At 43.6% G+C, this 17,225-nt stretch overlaps 1 protein-coding gene across 5 annotated transcripts in view; it reads left to right on the forward strand.

Moving 5' to 3' along the window:
• The window catches only part of SAMD4A (sterile alpha motif domain containing 4A), a 210,590-nt gene that overhangs the window by 107,168 nt on the left and 86,197 nt on the right, over nt 1–17,225 (forward strand). Inside the window, exons 1-2 of one of the 5 annotated variants that reach the window (XM_038544764.1) lie at nt 6,114–6,426; nt 10,611–10,722. The exons of 2 other annotated variants lie outside the window; for them this stretch is intronic. The gene's annotated coding sequence lies outside the window, so the exon portion shown is untranslated. Of the gene's footprint in view, nt 1–6,113; nt 6,427–10,610; nt 10,723–17,225 lie in introns of those variants that run through there. 2 more of the 5 variants (XM_038544763.1, XM_038544766.1) reach the window with 2 other exon arrangements.

Genomic DNA, 17,225 nt, shown 5'->3' on the forward strand with positions numbered 1-17,225 from the left:
ATGTGTTAAAGGTTAAAGGGATGTGTGATGGGCACCTGGGTGGCTCAGTGGTTGAGTATCTGCCTTTGGCTCAGGTCAGGATCCTGGGATCCTGGGATCGAGTCCTGCATTGGGCTCCCTGCAGGGAGCCTGCTTCTCCTTCTGCCTATGTCTTTGCCTTTCTCTGTGTCTCATGAATAAATAAATAAAATCTTCCCCAAGGGAGGGTGGTGTATGTTTCAGGGATCCATGGATGAAGAAGGCTTATTCTCATCCCACAATATGGCCTAATGTTCAGGATCATGGGGTGTCTGTTGCACGCATGGAAGAATGTTAAGGTGTGAGTTCACCTTAACATTGGGAGAAATCCAGAAGTTGTGCTTATTCCCAGGACTCAGAAGCCAGCAGACGTAGTTGGGGCTTTCTCGGTTCCATGTCTGCCCCCTGTCTCTACTGTTTAATTCTATTTACTCTTTTCTGGGCTCTCTCCATCTCCCCAGACCAGGTCTGTATAGTAGGGAGTTAAAGAAAAATAAAATGAGGTCGTTTCTGGGGGCCAGTTGAGTGCTGGTAGCAACAGTAGCCAAGTGACAAACACACATCATATCTGGGTCCCTGACTTAACCAGCACATATCCCATTGAAGGCCCAACTTGTGAGTCGGACATTCCCCAATTCCTGGTAACCCTGTTGGCATTAATACTTATTAATCATCAGTTATATTTTAAGCATTTACTTTGTTCCCACAAGTATTTAAGATAGAGTTTCTCAGCACATAATCAAGTTCCCAGGATGGGTCTATATTCTGGCTTGGCTACATTCTTAAAAAATAAAAAAGATAATGCAATGGAGAATGAACATGTGCCAAATTAAAGCATAAAAGGAAATAAATTAAGACCAAATCCCCACTCTACTGACAATATAGGCCAGCCTTGTTTTTTAGGCATCCAGTGACTTGTGTTAAGCTCTGCTATCTCATGTAGGAAGGAAATGAACAAATAAGGAAAAACACTGTTTTCAGCATTGCTGGCTACCTGGAAAACCAACCCTGGCACACTACTTTCTTCCCTACAGTGCTGTTAGAGGTGGACCCTTTCAGGGAAGCTGGGTACCCAGCCAGCACTCTGCTTGGTTCTCAAGGGATGGAAGCATGCACTAATGCTCTGGTCTTCGTGGGTTTAGGTTCCAGGACACTAAGGGAGAGCTGTCATCTCTCGGACACGTGGTCATTTTCTTCCCGAGTACCCCGAATGGGGATGGAATAGCAGGGAGATGGCATCTAATTCCAGGGAATCTTGTAGGGTTGGCCTAAAAGCCGGGCACCAGTGGTTATAAGATAGGACAGTCTGAGGCACAGGACCATGTAGGGGTTCAGGGAGAGTCAGGGAAACCCCCATTTCTGTCTGGGAAGACCCCCCCAAGAGAGGTGGTGATGCCTGAGCCCATGTGATTCCTAAGTTCTTTACTAAATGGGCTTGTTCAGAGACAGAAGAGTGCTGGAGGGAGACTGATTAGAGATCCAGATTGACCTCTTCTCTATCGGATTCAGGAACTTCCATGATTCTGGGTTTGAGAATCACTTCTCAGCCGATTTGTTCGTACCTCAGAGCGCCACACAGAAACTCAGCTTCCCAACAGAGCTCCAGAAACATCCGTCTAGCTGCACACTTTTAATCAGAAAATTTAGATTACGTGTTGCAGATTGCCTCTTTCATGGAGGAGGAAGAGAAGATGGCACAGGAGTCTTTTTGAAAGGATTGTTTAAGTGATCATTGGAGGCAGAAAGAAATCACCTTTTTATTATTCAAGGCAAAAGGCTCTTTCAAGCCAGCTGATTGAAGTGTAAATTTTTCCACGCAGGAGAAGAGGAGTCTCTAGGTACAGCCAGGTGGGCACAATTTTTTAGTGAATGGCAGATACATGAGATCTTCTGTATGGAATCCCTGAGGCCAACAGACTCACCAAGAAGGGTTTTTTTTAAAATCTAGTCATTTCAAACTCTAGGCTAAATATTGGCATAGAAAAGAGTTTTCCAAAGTCGACCCATCATTGGCTTAGATATTAGTAGAAAATCAGGAGTCAAAAAAAACCTTAGAAGATAGGATTTTAAGTCAGGCCTGGTTTTAATTTATATGTGGTTATTCTAACTAGTCAGACAAGCATACCCTCCCCCTGCACCAACCCAGTACCTTGTCCCAGGCGTAAATTACTTACCCGTTAGAGACGATTGAACTTTTTAAAGGGTTCCACCTTAAGGGTCATTAATTTAGCAAATTAACTGACATTCCTAGAAAAGCTCCATGGCTTGTGCCTGTAAATATTTACCCAGTTAGCGACACTTCAAATGGCACCCCAAAATCACTGGTCCACTTCCAAAGGGTGAGCAGTTTACTTTCAGGAAATGGATTACTCACTTGTGGAATCAGACCAACACCCAGGCTGCTCAGTTTCAACACACTTTAAAATGCAAAAGGGAACTTTCCTACCTCAAACTTTCAAAGCGTTTCCAGAAGGGATTGAGAGGGGCAAGTGTGTCGAGCCCAGTGATGCAGGTCAGCTTGCATGGTGGAACACCATGATGGTGGCTACAGGCAAGTGGTGGGTGGCTGCTAAGAGACCTTCCGAGCGCCCGGAGAGAGATACCTCCCGGCCCGCCCTGTTTCCATTTGCCAAACACCCACGAGAAAGGAGGGAAATCTGTGGAAAGCCCGAAGTGTGCTCAGCTGAGATGCTGCCCCCACCTTTGCCCCCCACTCCTGTGGCCTCTGCTGGTTTCACTTCTCAGCTGCAGCTGCCCACAGCTGTCTGGGAGATGGATCGGGGCCTGGGGAAGCAGCAGTAGGAGTAGGGGTGGAATATGGCATGTGTTTGAACCTGGCCCTTTTTGCCCCAGCAGCCAAAACAGCCAGTTAGGCTCACTCTGCATAGCTTCTGTCTGGAGGTTAAGCGAGATACCTCCCAGGGAGACCCCAGGCAGGAGGTGGCTGAGCACAGTCTGAGTTCAGTTCTGAGGGCCAGGTTGGTTTTCAAAGAGACACTGAGTAGACCCAGAGGGGTGTGGCCAGGAAACTGGGAAGGTCTAGAGATCATATTACCTAAAGATTATTAGAAGGAACTAGGGATTTTGAGCCTGAAAAAGAAAATTTAGGGAGATAGCTATCTTGTGAAAGGGGAACGTTTTTTTGGGGGGGGAGGTATTTTTTTACTGTAATGAAATGTACATGAAATTTGCCATTTTGAGAATTCTTTAGTGTACAGTTCTGTTAAGTTATATTCCCAGTGTTTTGCTATTTTCACCGCTATCCATTTGCAAAATGTTTTCATCATCCCAAACAGAACTCTTCACACATTAAGCAGTAATGTTCCCCCTCCCATCAACCTCGAGTCACTACCATTCTACTTTCTGTCTCTAGGTACTCATATAAAGGAAGCACGTGATATTTGTCCTTTTTTTAGCATAAGGCTTTCCATTTTTATCCAAGTTGTAGTATGTGTCAGAATTTCATTCCTTTTAAAGGCTGAATAGTATTCCATGGTCTGTACATACTATACTTTGTTTATCCATTCTTCTGTTGATGGACATTTGGGCTGATTTTGGTTATTGCGAATAAGGCTGTAGGAACATGGGTGTATAAGTATCTCTAGATTTATTCTTCGTGGTTTCAGAAAAACTGACTTTGTTGCATGGAAAGAAGTCATAGAGAGTCCGATTAGGGCTTTAATAATCCTAACTCCTTTTGATGGTAGAAGTGGGCTCCCAGTAGCCAGGAAGGAGCTTGACCCTGGTGACCATCAAGGAGGAATCATGAGGTGAGACACCCCCCCCCCCCAACTAGTAAAGGAAGGGCCAAGGAATTTCTCTGAGGGCCCTTCCATCTCCAGAATTCTGTGATTCTCGGGCAGGTGTAGTGTGCATCCTAACGGAGCCATCTGGGGGAAGAAAAAAGGTGGTATTTGATCAACTCTCCCCCCACCCCGAAAAGGAGAAAAAGGGGAAATGGGATGGAAAATTATCTACCAGTCAAGAGAGGTGACTTGTGGAACTGTCTCTGGCTTGGACTTGAGATCAGAGGCTGATGATGCTGTAAAGCTCAAGCAAAGACTCTTGGGGAGATCTTCCCAGAGCTCCTTAGAAAGTTTTCTTGCACAGTAGCATCCTAGACTTGGGGGTGGAAGGTGAGCTCCAGGGTCTCAGCACAGTTCCCTCCTGTGTGCCCAGAAAGGAGGGCTGCTCCTGGGAGACCCATCTGAGCCCTGTCTCCCTGGAGGTTATGCTGAGTCCAGGACAGGGAGTGAGGGAAGGTGGAGTATGCTGGGTTGGAGAGTGTTCAGGAGTGAATGTCTGCTGAGGTGGGGATGCCCTGGGATCCAACACAATTAGCTTCATTCTGTCACAGTTGGGGGTTTTCTTATCATTAGTTGGGTAGGCCTTGCCAGAGAATTCCAGTATTCCAGAGTGAGTTTAATTGTGGGTGATTTCATTCTGCCCTTTTTATGTCGAAGCCAGAGGCTTGCGTCATGTAACAGTGAATTCAGGGAGATTTTTATTTGCATGTGAATCATAGCTTTTCCAGCTGAATGTCACTTACTTGGAATTTTTGTCTGATTTTGTTTTTGTTTTTGTCTCTTGGTGTTTTTCCATCGGGCTCTTTGGCTAACCAGAAAAAAAAAATAGAGGAAGGGCTCAATCTGACTGGAGCAGGGTTTGAGTTGGCAACTCAAAAAGGAGAGTATTACGAATGTGAAAAAAAAGAAAACGGATGCTTTATTTTGCTTGGAGGGAGGAACCAAGGCCAAGTCAAATTGAGAGCTCTAATTTGGGAATGGTGTTATTACAGGTCACTGGGAGTTGGTTACGCTCTAAATTGGGAGGCCAGTCACATGAGGAGGCAGCAAAGGCGGATCACATGGGGGACGGTCGGGGCTCTTTTACAATGAACTTTTATTTTATTTACTACACAGTCAAAATGTACCTGTGTCATATTGAGAAACCAAGTCACCTTATTGTCTGGTGAGCACTCCCTTTCTTGGCACATCCTTTGTTTTATTAGTGAGCCAGTTCTTCTGATGTGTATGTTTTCTGCGACTTTATTTAGGTACTGGAATCTGTTCAGTGATTAGTGGAGCAAGTCATGTGCTAAAGGTTATATATCTGCTCTTCACCTTCACTTACAGATCTTATTCTGAGAGGCTTACATCCTTCCCTTCCAAAGGCCTTTCTCATTTTAGATCTCAAGGTCAAAACATTCTGATAACTTTATATATCTCATATATATATATATTTAAACATATATATAACTATATAGAGAGAAGTAATGATCTCTATTTATTAGATTATCTTTCATATTCTGTTACTATTACCATCAGGCTGCAAAATAAAAAAACAAAAAAATGGGCCCTGCTCCACCAAGGGCAGTTAGGAACAAAGTATTCTTCATCCCCAAACTGCAGACTTTTGATGTCCTTGGCATCTCGGAGATGATCTGGAAAGGGTGTGTGTGGTAAGCTGCTAATTTTTCTTGGAGAACCAAAGTTGGCTTTTTTTTTTTTTTTTTTTTTTTGATGTAGAAAGCCCTGATTAGTTAGCTGTGTTTGAGATAAAACCAAAAATATGGCCCTAGAAGGATATCTAGCATTGAGTGTCCGGTGCAAACAAGTTGTGCTCATGGTCCTAAATGGGGCGCGTTACTAAGTCTGTGACACAGAGTGTCTGCTGGTGCTTCCAAAGCATGTGGACCGGCGATGCTTGTGATCAAGGTTAGGAATAGAAGGTGTGTGGAAACTTTCTATAAAAGGCAGCCGGAGCCCCTGGACGGGTGTGGATGAATGGTCAGGAAACTCTGGCACTGTTCACAGTCAAACCAGAGTATGGCTGCATGACCTCGGATGAGCGTCTCCGTGCCTCAGTTTCCCTGAAGCACCATACTGGTTTTGGGAGGAGAACCTTAGGGCTTCCAGAGATGTATGAGGTGTGAGATGTTACCAGTAGATGGAGGGAGTGTGGGGTCACCTGGTGTCACAGGAGCTCAAATCAGGGCCATGTGTCCATCAGGGCTGCTGGTCTCTCCTCCAGCATCGTCCACAGTGGGTGATGCCTCTGACATCACAATACCCAGCTGGACACTCAATAATGAGGAGCTGTGCCTAGCAGACACCAGAGGAGGGGAGAAAAGGAGGAGGACAAAGTGGAGAGGGAGGAGATGGAGCGATCCCTTATGTGATAATTCCATCAACTCACAACTTTTCACCTAACATCTGGTTCAACTGTAATGTGTTCAGCTCCATATAACCTGTACAGCGTCTGTGCCCTCTCCCCCAAACTCAGCAAAATCTTACGGTCCTCTAATCAAGAGAATTTTGTTCCTGTTGCTGCATGTCTTGTGGTTCACCGTTAGACCTGTGAGTTGATACTTCTTCACCAACGGCTCTCCGGAGCAACTGTCTAGAGGTAATGCTCTGGCTGTGCGCCCCAGGCTCTTCCCAGGACTCTGACAGGCCCACCTCCAGTCTTCTGGGAGCACACAGAACTCTGGTGGCAGGGATGGTGTTAATGCAGGAGTGGTTTGTGAGGGGGTGGTTCTGCGGTAGAGATACTTTAAAATGGAAATTCTCACCTTCATCTTACAGAGCCACCCCAGGCCTGGTCAGACTTTGTTTACTGTTCTTGATGCCACCCAGAAAACTTAGGCGGGCTGGGTCATGGCTTCCCTATTTAGCCTTCACTCTTTTTCACTAGGTTGCTTAGGAATGGAAAACCAGAGAGGTCATCCCTGTCCTAGAAATATTATGACATTTTACTTGCTTATTTATTGATTGCCTTTTAAAAATTCAACCACTTCCTCTTAAAAATAGGTCCTTGCCACCTTTTGAAATGATTCCTCCTAGCCCTTCTCCTGGCAGGAAATAATTTTTCCTACCTGGTTATATACCAGCCCTGACCTGCTGATCATTCCGAAGCTGGGAATCAGAGGCCTTGGTTTTTCTTAGTTCCTTTGACCAGTGGTTCTCAAACCTAAGCCTGGATCCAGATCACCTGAAGGGGTTTTTCAACAGTTCCTGATTTAGTAGATCTAGGATGGGGTCCCAGAATTTGCATTTCTAAGGGGTTCCCAGGTATGTGTGTGTGTGGTGAGGTGGGGGTGCTACACTTTGAGAACCAATGTCTTAGGCCTTTTGGCTCTCCTATCTTCTCTTCTTCCCCTTCCCCAGTCTGTAGGAAAGGGCCCATGGAGCATTGTCCTGGTCCCTTAGATGACGGTGACTGTCCCTAACAATTGCACAGCATTCACTATGGGCCAGATAGTGCTCCCTTGCTTTACGCAGATTAAATAATTCAAACATCATAACAATTCTATGAGGGAACCCCATTTTTCAAGTGAGGAAACTGAAGTGTAGAGAGCGGTTGAGTGAATTGCCCAAGATCACACAGCTACCCAAATGGAAGATCTGGATTCAAGATTTAAACCCAAGACAATACAGCTAGAATCTATGCTCTTAATCAGTACATTTTATTATCTTTCTTTTCCTTTCCCTCAAGTCACTTAGAGGGCCTGATGCTCCTACCATTCTTGTAAGTGAATACCTCAGAAGGGAACCCCAAGACAAACCAAGCCCATCATAGGTATTTGTAACCTGTGTTTTGGGATCTGAGTTTCCAAACAGCTGGGCTCCCACCTCTGTCTGTGTTTTCTGTGTGTGTATGTGTATGTGTGTAGATTGGTGGGAGGTGGCTGTTTGAGAGCCGACTGAGCTCCTCGAGAGGAGCTGAAGTGAAGACACTGGGGGAATCCACCCCTGAAAGGAGGCCAGAGCTCCCCTTCAATGGAGGCCCAGGGTCCCCCACTATTCTGCCCTGGTCCCAAAGTTTCCACTGTTGACACTTAGCACTCCAACTGGAGACAGACTGAACTGAGAAGCAACAGATTGGCTCTGCCGAAAGAGTACATGTATCTTTTTTTTTTTTTTAAGAATTTATTTATTCATGAGAAACAGCAAGAGAGAGAGAGAGAGAGGCAAAGAAACAGGCAGAGGGAGAAGCAGGCTCCATGGCTCCATGCCGGGAGCCCGACGCAGGACTCGATCCTGGGACTCCAGGATCACTCCCTGGGCCGAAGACAGGCGCTAAACCACTGAGCCACTCAGGGATCCCTGAGTACATGTATCTTTTATCCAGTTTGGTCCAGCCAACCTGTGTGATCAGCATGGACTTAAACAAACATTAGAAGACACATAAGTGGGCAACACTGTCCCTGTTCTCAGGGAGCCAAGTCTCGTTGAGGAAAGTGTCACATGAATGTGTATGTCCTTGAGCTGGTCTTTGTGGTAGAGACAGACAGTGAGGGCCACAGTAGATCAATGAGATTTGAGGGAGATGGCAGATTCTTAAACCATATCATGGATGTCGATGGGGGCGAGAGTAGGAGGGGGAGGATTTATTTAGATTCAGGGCATTTCTAAGAAGAGAGTATTTAATAGTAACGATCTCTTTTAAGATTTGAATAGCCAAGGGTTGTCTCCATTGGTGTAGTGATAATCAATTAAGCTTTTTGTGTTTTTCCAGTAAATATTGTTTGGATGCTGGTTGGAGGTCTGCTGGAGGTTCTGGGGTTATTTTAGAAAATGAATTATATTCCTTACAGAGTTAGCAGTTGGTTCTATTAATGGAGACCTTAAAGTATTTTATCTACCTCTCTGGTCTGATTCTATCCAAATTCTCTGTATTGCAGACATTTCTATGGGGTATGAAAGCTTTCCCATGACTATCTCTGACCCTGCACACCCTGTTGAAGAGGATAGGTCCTAATAGTAGGCCACCTACATTGATAAGAGACCAAAAATAAAGACCCAATGGCTTAATAAATACATCTACCCTTAAGGGTGGTGATGTAAAGCTCGGCCATTGCTGTTGCTTCCGGCTCTGGACCAGTGTTGCCTAAGTCCTTTTGCTGTTTTCAGGTCTTCCTTTGGTTGAGAATTCCAGATTGTGTTTGAGGCTCAGGAAGGAAAAGCAAGAGACCTTTGTCCATAGTCTTTATAACTGTGGGCACAGAGCTCTTGTCTCCCCCTGCATCATTTTCACAAAGTCTACTAAAGCAGAGGGTCCTCGGCTGGTCAGTGCTCCTGATTCTCGTCCAGATACTGACCTCTGGTCCTATTTAACTTCATGGTGGGATGCCCAGAAGGAGGGAAACGGCCTTGGCCATTCTCATTTCTAATTGCACAACCTCATCCTTTGCCATTGTCTATCCTGCCTCTCTCCTTTCCTACCCCACTGCCCCAGAGGACTTTAGTAATTAAAAAGTACCTCCCCTTTTCAAAAAATCTGAAAAAGCTTATTCTGATTTCATCGACAGACCTGCTAGCCTGAAAATGAGTTTGGTACACAAATAACAAGTGAAAATAAGCTGCTTATCTTTGCATAAATTCTTGGAGTTGGCTAATAGCTAAAGAGAACCCCAGAAAGGGAGGTTTGCCTCCCACTCCCTCTACAGGGCTATACTTAATGAGGACAAGGGAATAGGATTGGAAATGTTCTAGGGTTGCTCACCCAAGGCCCTCCTTGTACAGTCGCCTAGGCCCTTCTTTATAAATACAGTAACAGTTCATTTGTGACCATGGATTCGAATACCTTCCCTCCACAAAATTGTCCATTCTCTCTTCCATAGAATAACTTATACATGTATTTCAGATTTCATACCTAAGTTAGTGATACATAAATTTTACTATCAACTTTTCTGGCACGTCTATTCTGGGGATGTATGTGTGCTGTTCCTTGGTGACAGTATTTACACACATCACAGGGCTCCTACATTCACACTTACACTTTGGATTCCCATCTCTCAAGATGGGAAATTTTGTGTATAAGTTGTTGAGCGAATTCCACATTTTAGAAAGCGTAGGACCCAGTGACTTTACAATTCAGACTCATTTAAAGACATAGAATGACAAACCATAAGAGACTCTTTTCTTTTTTAATTTTTATTTATTTATGATAGTATCAGAGAGAGAGAGAGAGAGAGGCAGAGACACAGGCAGAGGGAGAAGCAGGCTCCATGCACCGGGAGCCCGACGTGGGATTCGATCCCGGGTCTCCAGGATCGCGCCCTGGGCCAAAGGCAGGCGCCAAACCACTGTGCCACCCAGGGATCCCCCATAAGAGACTCTTAATCATAGAAAACAAACTGTGGGTTGCTAGAGGGGAAGGGGGTGAGGGGATGGCGTAACTGGATGATGGATGTTAAGGAGGGCACATGATGTAATGAGCACTGGATATTATATAAGATTGATAAAAAAAGAAAATGTTAATTAGCTTGACTGTAATAATAATCATTTTAATATGTATATGTATATCAAAATATGTTGTATACTTTAAATATATAAATTAAAAAAGAAAAAGACATAGAATGACTCCCTGTTGTTACAGGTGAAATGGCCCTTCCCCAACTTAGTGAGGTTTGTAAACCTATTATGGGAAGCACTGGCTCAGTTTGGTCTGTCGGATCAAGCACAAACTATTCCTTTGGGACTTGACCTGTTTATATTTCTCCCAAGACACTCCTTATTGACTCCGTCTGGCCATTGGCAAGGATTTTGGTCTTGAAGTTCTTCATTAACAGATATGATTGCCTTTAGGCCACCTGGACAACAGTGTGCGTCCTTTAAGGTTCTCACTTCTGGTGCTTCTCACGGAATAAGGCCCTCATCTAAGGATTGTGGTACAAAGCATGTTTTTCTCCTCTGCAAGGTCAGCATAAGGATTGCTAATTCATTATTTTGAAATACTATTGGAGAGTCATTTTGTGATATGTGGGGTTTTGTCAGTGGTGGTCTGGGAGCAAGAGAATGGCACTGAAGATTAGTGAGTGGGAAAGCTTCCTGCTTTTGGAACATTTATAGCCTCTCCTCTGAGGGGTTTCTGGTATTAAAAACTAGCTGAATGTAGTTTATAAGAGTTTGTCTTGCATTTGTCAAGAGTAAGGTAACATTTTCTTCGTCTCTAATTTATATGACTCTTAGGAGACCCATTCCTGTGAGGTTTTATTAGAAGATAATTATTTATGGCCCAGACTTTGGATATAGAATGGCATTGGTTTTCTTTCTTTCTTCAACAGATGTTTGCAAAAGAGTCATATTAAATACATTTAATTCTGCTGTCTCAGCCTAACGAATCTTTATCATGAAGATTACTTTAATTGGTGTCAGTTACAATCAAGAAAAGTACCCGTTATGCTTTTGTTTTCTAGCACGTAGGGAAATTTTCCATCCTAACAGAATACTAACAGGAGGACGTAGTAAAGATTTTGAAAATTAAGTTAATCATTTTATTTTTCTCTTTGACATGTTCCTGTTTTTATTGGATGTGAAAGCTAGAAGTAATCAGAATTCTGCAGAATCAAATGAGGAAGAGGTGACTGGAGAGTTTTGAGGTGACATTTGGTGCCTTTGATAGTTTGTAGGTCACCCACTCTGTCAGTCTTAATTTCAAAGAAATTTCTAGGAAATGCTTAAGATTTTGAGTAAGAAATCCAAAGTCTAATAAGTCACTATCAAACAAAATGCCTGGGCACAACTTTATATAGCCATTAAAAATATAATTAATAAGGAAATGATAATGCATGAGAACATGGGGACATCATCACTGCCCTCCACAGAGCTTTTGTCTAGTGTGAGAAAGACAGGAAATAGGTATCATTATACACCAGACTGCGTGATAAATGCCATGGGGAGAAATAAAGTAGGGTGTGGGGCATAAAGAAGTATAGGGTGAGGGAATGATGTGGGCAATTAAAATATTGGGGCATCATTTAAGCAAATACAGAACTGGGCGGGGCTAGATGTGGATTTGGGTGGTGGGGGGAACGTTCCATATGGAAAAGGGCAGGTGCAAAGATTCGGGGGAGGCACATATCTGGCATGTTAAAGAACAGCAAGGAAGCGAGAAAGGACTGAGAAGAATGAGGGACCAGTAGTAGGGGATAGGGCTCTATCATAGAGGGCCCAATAGGCTGTTTGGCTTTTAGTCAGAGTGAGATGAGAAACCATTGGAATGTTTAATCAGAGAAGTGATATGACTTTGAGAGATAAGTCATATAAAAGGATCATTCTGGTTGTTAGGTTGTTTATGGGGCAGGAGGTGGGTGGTGAGAGGTAGTCAGAATCTGGGTATGTTTTTGCTAACAGATTAAATATGGGATGTAAGAGAGAGAGTAGTCAAGGATACTTGAAGGCTTCAACCTGAACTACTAGAAAGATGGAAGAGCCATTGCTGAGACAGAGAAGAGGACCACAGGAGTAGAGTGAGAGTGGGAGCTCAGTTTTGAAGAGAGTAACTTTGAGATCAACTGAGTGGAGATGTAGAGGATGCAACTGGACATGTGAGTCTGAAGCACAGGGTGAGACCTGGGCTGGCAATACAAATGTGGGAGTCGTCTATATAGATGTGAGGTCAGAACTAAGGCAAGTGGTCAGTGGAGCTGGCCAGCTTTAATGCGCCCTCTGGGAACGGGCAGCTTCAGACCTACAAAAGTTGGCCATAGCCAGGAAGAGGTCAGAAACCTAAATGTGAATCCCAACTTGAGCTTTTGGCTGAAATCTCAGAACTAGTTTACTACTGGCCTGGGTCCTTCAGGAGCAAAAGAGCTCTCCAGGAGTACCCATTCATGCCAGCACCCAGGAAGAAAAGTGACTAAGATGGGAAGTCTCCATTGAAGAGATGACCAGGCCACTCTGTAGTGGTAAATCGGTCATTGTAGGTATCTGTTAAGGTCAGGGGTACTCTTTGAGGATCATCAGGTGTCTATGAATGTCCAGCAGCTAATGACCTTCATGGTTTCAGAGAAAGCTCTAATGGTTATAATAGGCTATGAAATCTACTACATAGATCCCTTTATTTTCTAAAGAGTTCAAGGGGCAGTACCATTTTGGAGTGATTTTTTTTTCTTTTTACCAAATAACACAAAGCTCTAATTAGCTCACTAAGAAGCTGTATTAGTTAACTATTGCTGTGTAACAAATGACGCCCAAATTTAAGAGCTTCACATGATATTTCCCTCACAGTTTTCTGAGGGTCAGAAATTTGGGAAAACAACCTCACTGAGTAGTGCTGGCTTAAAATCTCTTGCAAGATTCCAGTCAAGATATTGACTAGAGCTGGAGAATCCACTTCCAAGGTAGCTCACTCACATGGCTAGCAAGTCAGTGCTGGCTGTTAGCAGGAGGCCTGATTTCTTCCCCACATAGGTCTCTCCCAGGGTTGCTTGAACGTCTTCAGAATTGAAGTGGCTCCATTCCTGCAGAGTGAGCCAAGAGAGGGAGGTTGGAGCTACAATGCCTTTTATGACCTAATCTCAGAACACCTTACTCCACTCTATTGGTCACATAGACCTGTTTGGATTCACTGTGGGAGGAGAGTACACAAGGGTGTGAATACCAAGAGGCAAGGATCCATGGGAGCCACCTGGGAAGCTGCCAATCACCCTTCTTGGAAACAGAGAAGGTTTCTATCTACTCAGTCCTATGTATCTGCTTGAAGCACTACTTGCAGTGATAGGAGCTCAGTAACTGCATACTGTCTGAGTCCCCCATAATAGTCTAATCTACATGTCTTGTGGAGCTCCACCAAATCATGGGGATATTTCACCAGTCATTTCTAGCTCAAGAAGTACCTTGGGGGGCACATGGGTGGCTCAGTGTTTGAGTGTGTGTCTGCCTTTGACTCAGGTCATGATCCTGGGGTTCTGGGATCGAGTCCCACATCAGGTTCCCTGCGGGGAGCCTGCTTCTCCCTCTGCCTCTGTCTCTGCCTCTCTCTGTGTCTCTCATGAATAAATAAATAAAATCTTAAAAAAAATAAAAAAGAAGGTACCTTGGAAGACAATAAGCAAGTGCAGGTGCCAATACAAGAATCCCACTGTTTGCTATGTTGGCATTTGCCATTCTCCTTGCTAACTTTTTAGAGGCCCTGTCAGCTCACATCCCTACCAAATACATAGTGTGTGTTATTTTCACTGGCTGACTGTCCCTGAGTTGTGCAAAACTGCACCACATTTAGAAGGCTTTATTGTATGATGTGTCTAAAATTGAGTTTGTAATATAAATCCTTGCAAAGAGAATTGACCATTTAAAATCCACTAGTATTCCTGCCTTTTAGTGCATTTATTTAAACAGTATTTCTTGTATGTGCACACTTATTTTCCAACCATTTCTTGCATGAGCAAATTGCCTAAATACACTTGTGAGAAACCCTTTTATAGTAAATGTTATTAAATGAAAACAAGGGTATAATAAAATAGCAATTTGAGAGTAATTTACTAACAACTGGAGCCCTTAAACATTGACATACAATTGTGTAGTAATAATACCAGACTTGGTATTTAAACACAATCTTTGTCACTCTAAGAATCATTGGGACAGTTTCCTAACCCTCATGGTCTTTTATTATAGCTCTTTTAGGATTTTTTTTTCTTGCTACTCCTATGTCACTGGTTTATAAATTATAATCATCAACTTTTATCCACATAAAACATCCAGCAAATACTATCTTTCTCCTTATCTCGAGAAAATATTCAGGGAAATTAATAGAGGTGAGTTGGGAACATTTAGCCTTGCCATTCTTGGACCTCTGTGTCTACTAAAGAGAGTGATATTGGTGTGTATGGTAATAGAAACCACATCACTGAAGTGATTGACTATGAAAATTTCAAGATTCCTAAGTCTTCCCTAGTAAGGAGAATCCATTGAGTCCACATCTCAGTAAAAGCTCCTTGCCCTCAGGAAGATGGTGTGGATGCTACAAAGATGATCAGTGGGCAGCTGACAGGACCTAGCATTCATGTACCAAGTCCCCACCTATAAGACCTGGCTTCTGTTTGAAGGTGGAGATGCTTACTCTCATCAGTGTCCTGGGGATGTTCACCTCGAGAGATTGACTCAGTTCTACCTGGAAAGCAGGAGAGTCGACCCTGCAGTGCTGGCTTATTTGCCATGAGGAGCCATCATCCGAGAGACCAGATGTACTCAGAGTCCATATACTGAGTACAGGAAGGTGACCTCCACAGGAAATCAAATCACAATCAGAAACCATTAAATCACTCCCAAAAATCATTATCACAGAATCTAGAAATATCTCAAGTCTGTATGATCAGTTTATTCTTTCCCTAAAGATACTAAGAGTTAAATCATAGTCCAAAAGTTGTTTGGCAAGTGGATGATCAGGATGAGGGAGGCTGAGGTGAATGTTTAGTGGCAACAGGTTAGTTTCATGAGTTGATCTCAGAATGGGAATGATTTTGCCTGAAGGACTGAATTGCTCAGTGCCAAAGGCTAACACTTCCATTTTTCTAGAGGAAAACTTTTAAGGAGGTATATTGGGTTTTTTGGTTGCATGACAGATTGCCCAAAACTTAGCAGCTAAAACAAAAATAAACATGTTACCACATGCACTTTCTATGGATCAGGAATATGAGTGGTTCGGGCTCAGGGTCTCCTGAGTGTTGTCTGGAGTGCAGTCATGTGAAGGCTTAATAGGCTGGGAGTTCTGCTTCCAAGATGGTTCCCTCACAGGGCCAGCAAGTTAGTGCTGCCTGTTGGCAGGAAGACTCAGTTCCTCACTATCAAGACCCTTCTCCCTACTGGGTTGAGTATTGTCACAGCATGACGGCTGTCTTCCCCCAAAGTCAGTAACCTAAGAGAAAACAAGGTAAAAGCTTCAGTGCCTCGTATTTATTTTTTAAATTAATTTATATATTTGAGAGAGAGGGACAAGCAGAGTCCGTGCTAAGCAGAGCCCAACCCAGGGTTTGATCCCACGACCCTGAGGTAAAGACCTGAGTCAAAATCAAGAGTTGGACACTTAAGCGATTGAGCCACTCAGTGCCCCTTTAGTGCCTTTTATAACCTAATCCATGAACACACACTGTCCCTTCTGGCACGTTCAGTTTGCTAGAAGTGACTCACTAAGTCTAGCCCTGCCCTGAATGGGAAAGGAATTAATTAGGCTCCATCTTTTAGAGAGGAATGTCAAAGAAGTTGTAGACATGTTTTAAAACCACAGGAGGTAGCACCTCTGTGACTACTTTTTTTCCTGCAGCTGGCAAATCTGCTGATCCATGTCCTCTATTAATATATTCATATTATTCTCTTTATAAATATAATACACATATATGCATTCTATATAGAGGTATAGATTTTATATCTTATGTATTATATAATTACATATTATCTATATTATAAATATTAATGTATTTAACTTATGGCCCAACTCTTCTAGCATGATAATCTTTGTGTACCTTTGTGCTAATCTGCATCCCCCCATTCTGCACTAGCCAGGGGGACCTAAGGCAAATGGCTTGACCTCTCTGTGCTTCTCTGCCCTCATCTGTAAAATAAGGCTGTAAGACGACCTACCTCTTCAGTTTCTTAGGAGGATCAAGCATGCACAGTGCTTACAGGAGTACCTGGCACATAGAAAACATTCAGTGCCATTAGCTGTCAGTGTGGCAGCTGTAACTGCTGCAGGAATACCTCGACCCAGTAGTACACCTCCTCAGGAGGCAGCCTCAGCCTCACTTCCACATTCCTGGTAGTAGTGAACAAAAGTCACCATCGTCTTCCTGGCCACCCCCTAGTCCCACACCATCCAAGCCCTGTCCCGAGGTTGGAGAAAGACCCACTTCAGGCCTGGAAGGGGCCAGGGCACATTGTTTTCTTCTCCTCTTTGCTGTGCTTGTTTTGTCCTCTGGGTCCCAGGTTAATCCCTGGCAGAGAGTGCTTACATGGAGATAACATGTTTAGTTTGCAGTCCGAGTCCTATTTATGTTTTTTGTTCCTTTTTTGGGTGGGGGGGTGGCTGACCTTTTGCAGAAGGGTAGGCAACCCAAACAGGGAAGTGACCTCGCAGAAAGCTCGGGAGTTCCTCAACCTTATGAATTTTTATTAAAAGTTGTTCCTAAATTTTATTTCTAAACATACATTTTCCAGGTGTATAATAGTTACGTCTGCTCATTGGATTGGCATCACACACAGATATATCTTCCTCTCAGGACCTTTTGCTTCTTGCCAGGGCCTCTTTAATTCCTTGGGCTTGATGAATAGATTTTATCTTTATCCTAAGCATATGCATAATTAAAAACATGCTGGGTGTTTACTGAAAATATACTGATGGGAAGTTAGAACTGGCGCTTCCTCCATCTCCCAAAACTACTTGGAAGGCAGGCCATACCTAATGGAATGCAAGGGCTATCTTTTGTC

This window comes from Canis lupus, chromosome 8, assembly GCF_011100685.1.
Source record: "Canis lupus familiaris isolate Mischka breed German Shepherd chromosome 8, alternate assembly UU_Cfam_GSD_1.0, whole genome shotgun sequence".
Classification (NCBI taxonomy): Eukaryota; Metazoa; Chordata; class Mammalia; order Carnivora; family Canidae; genus Canis; species Canis lupus.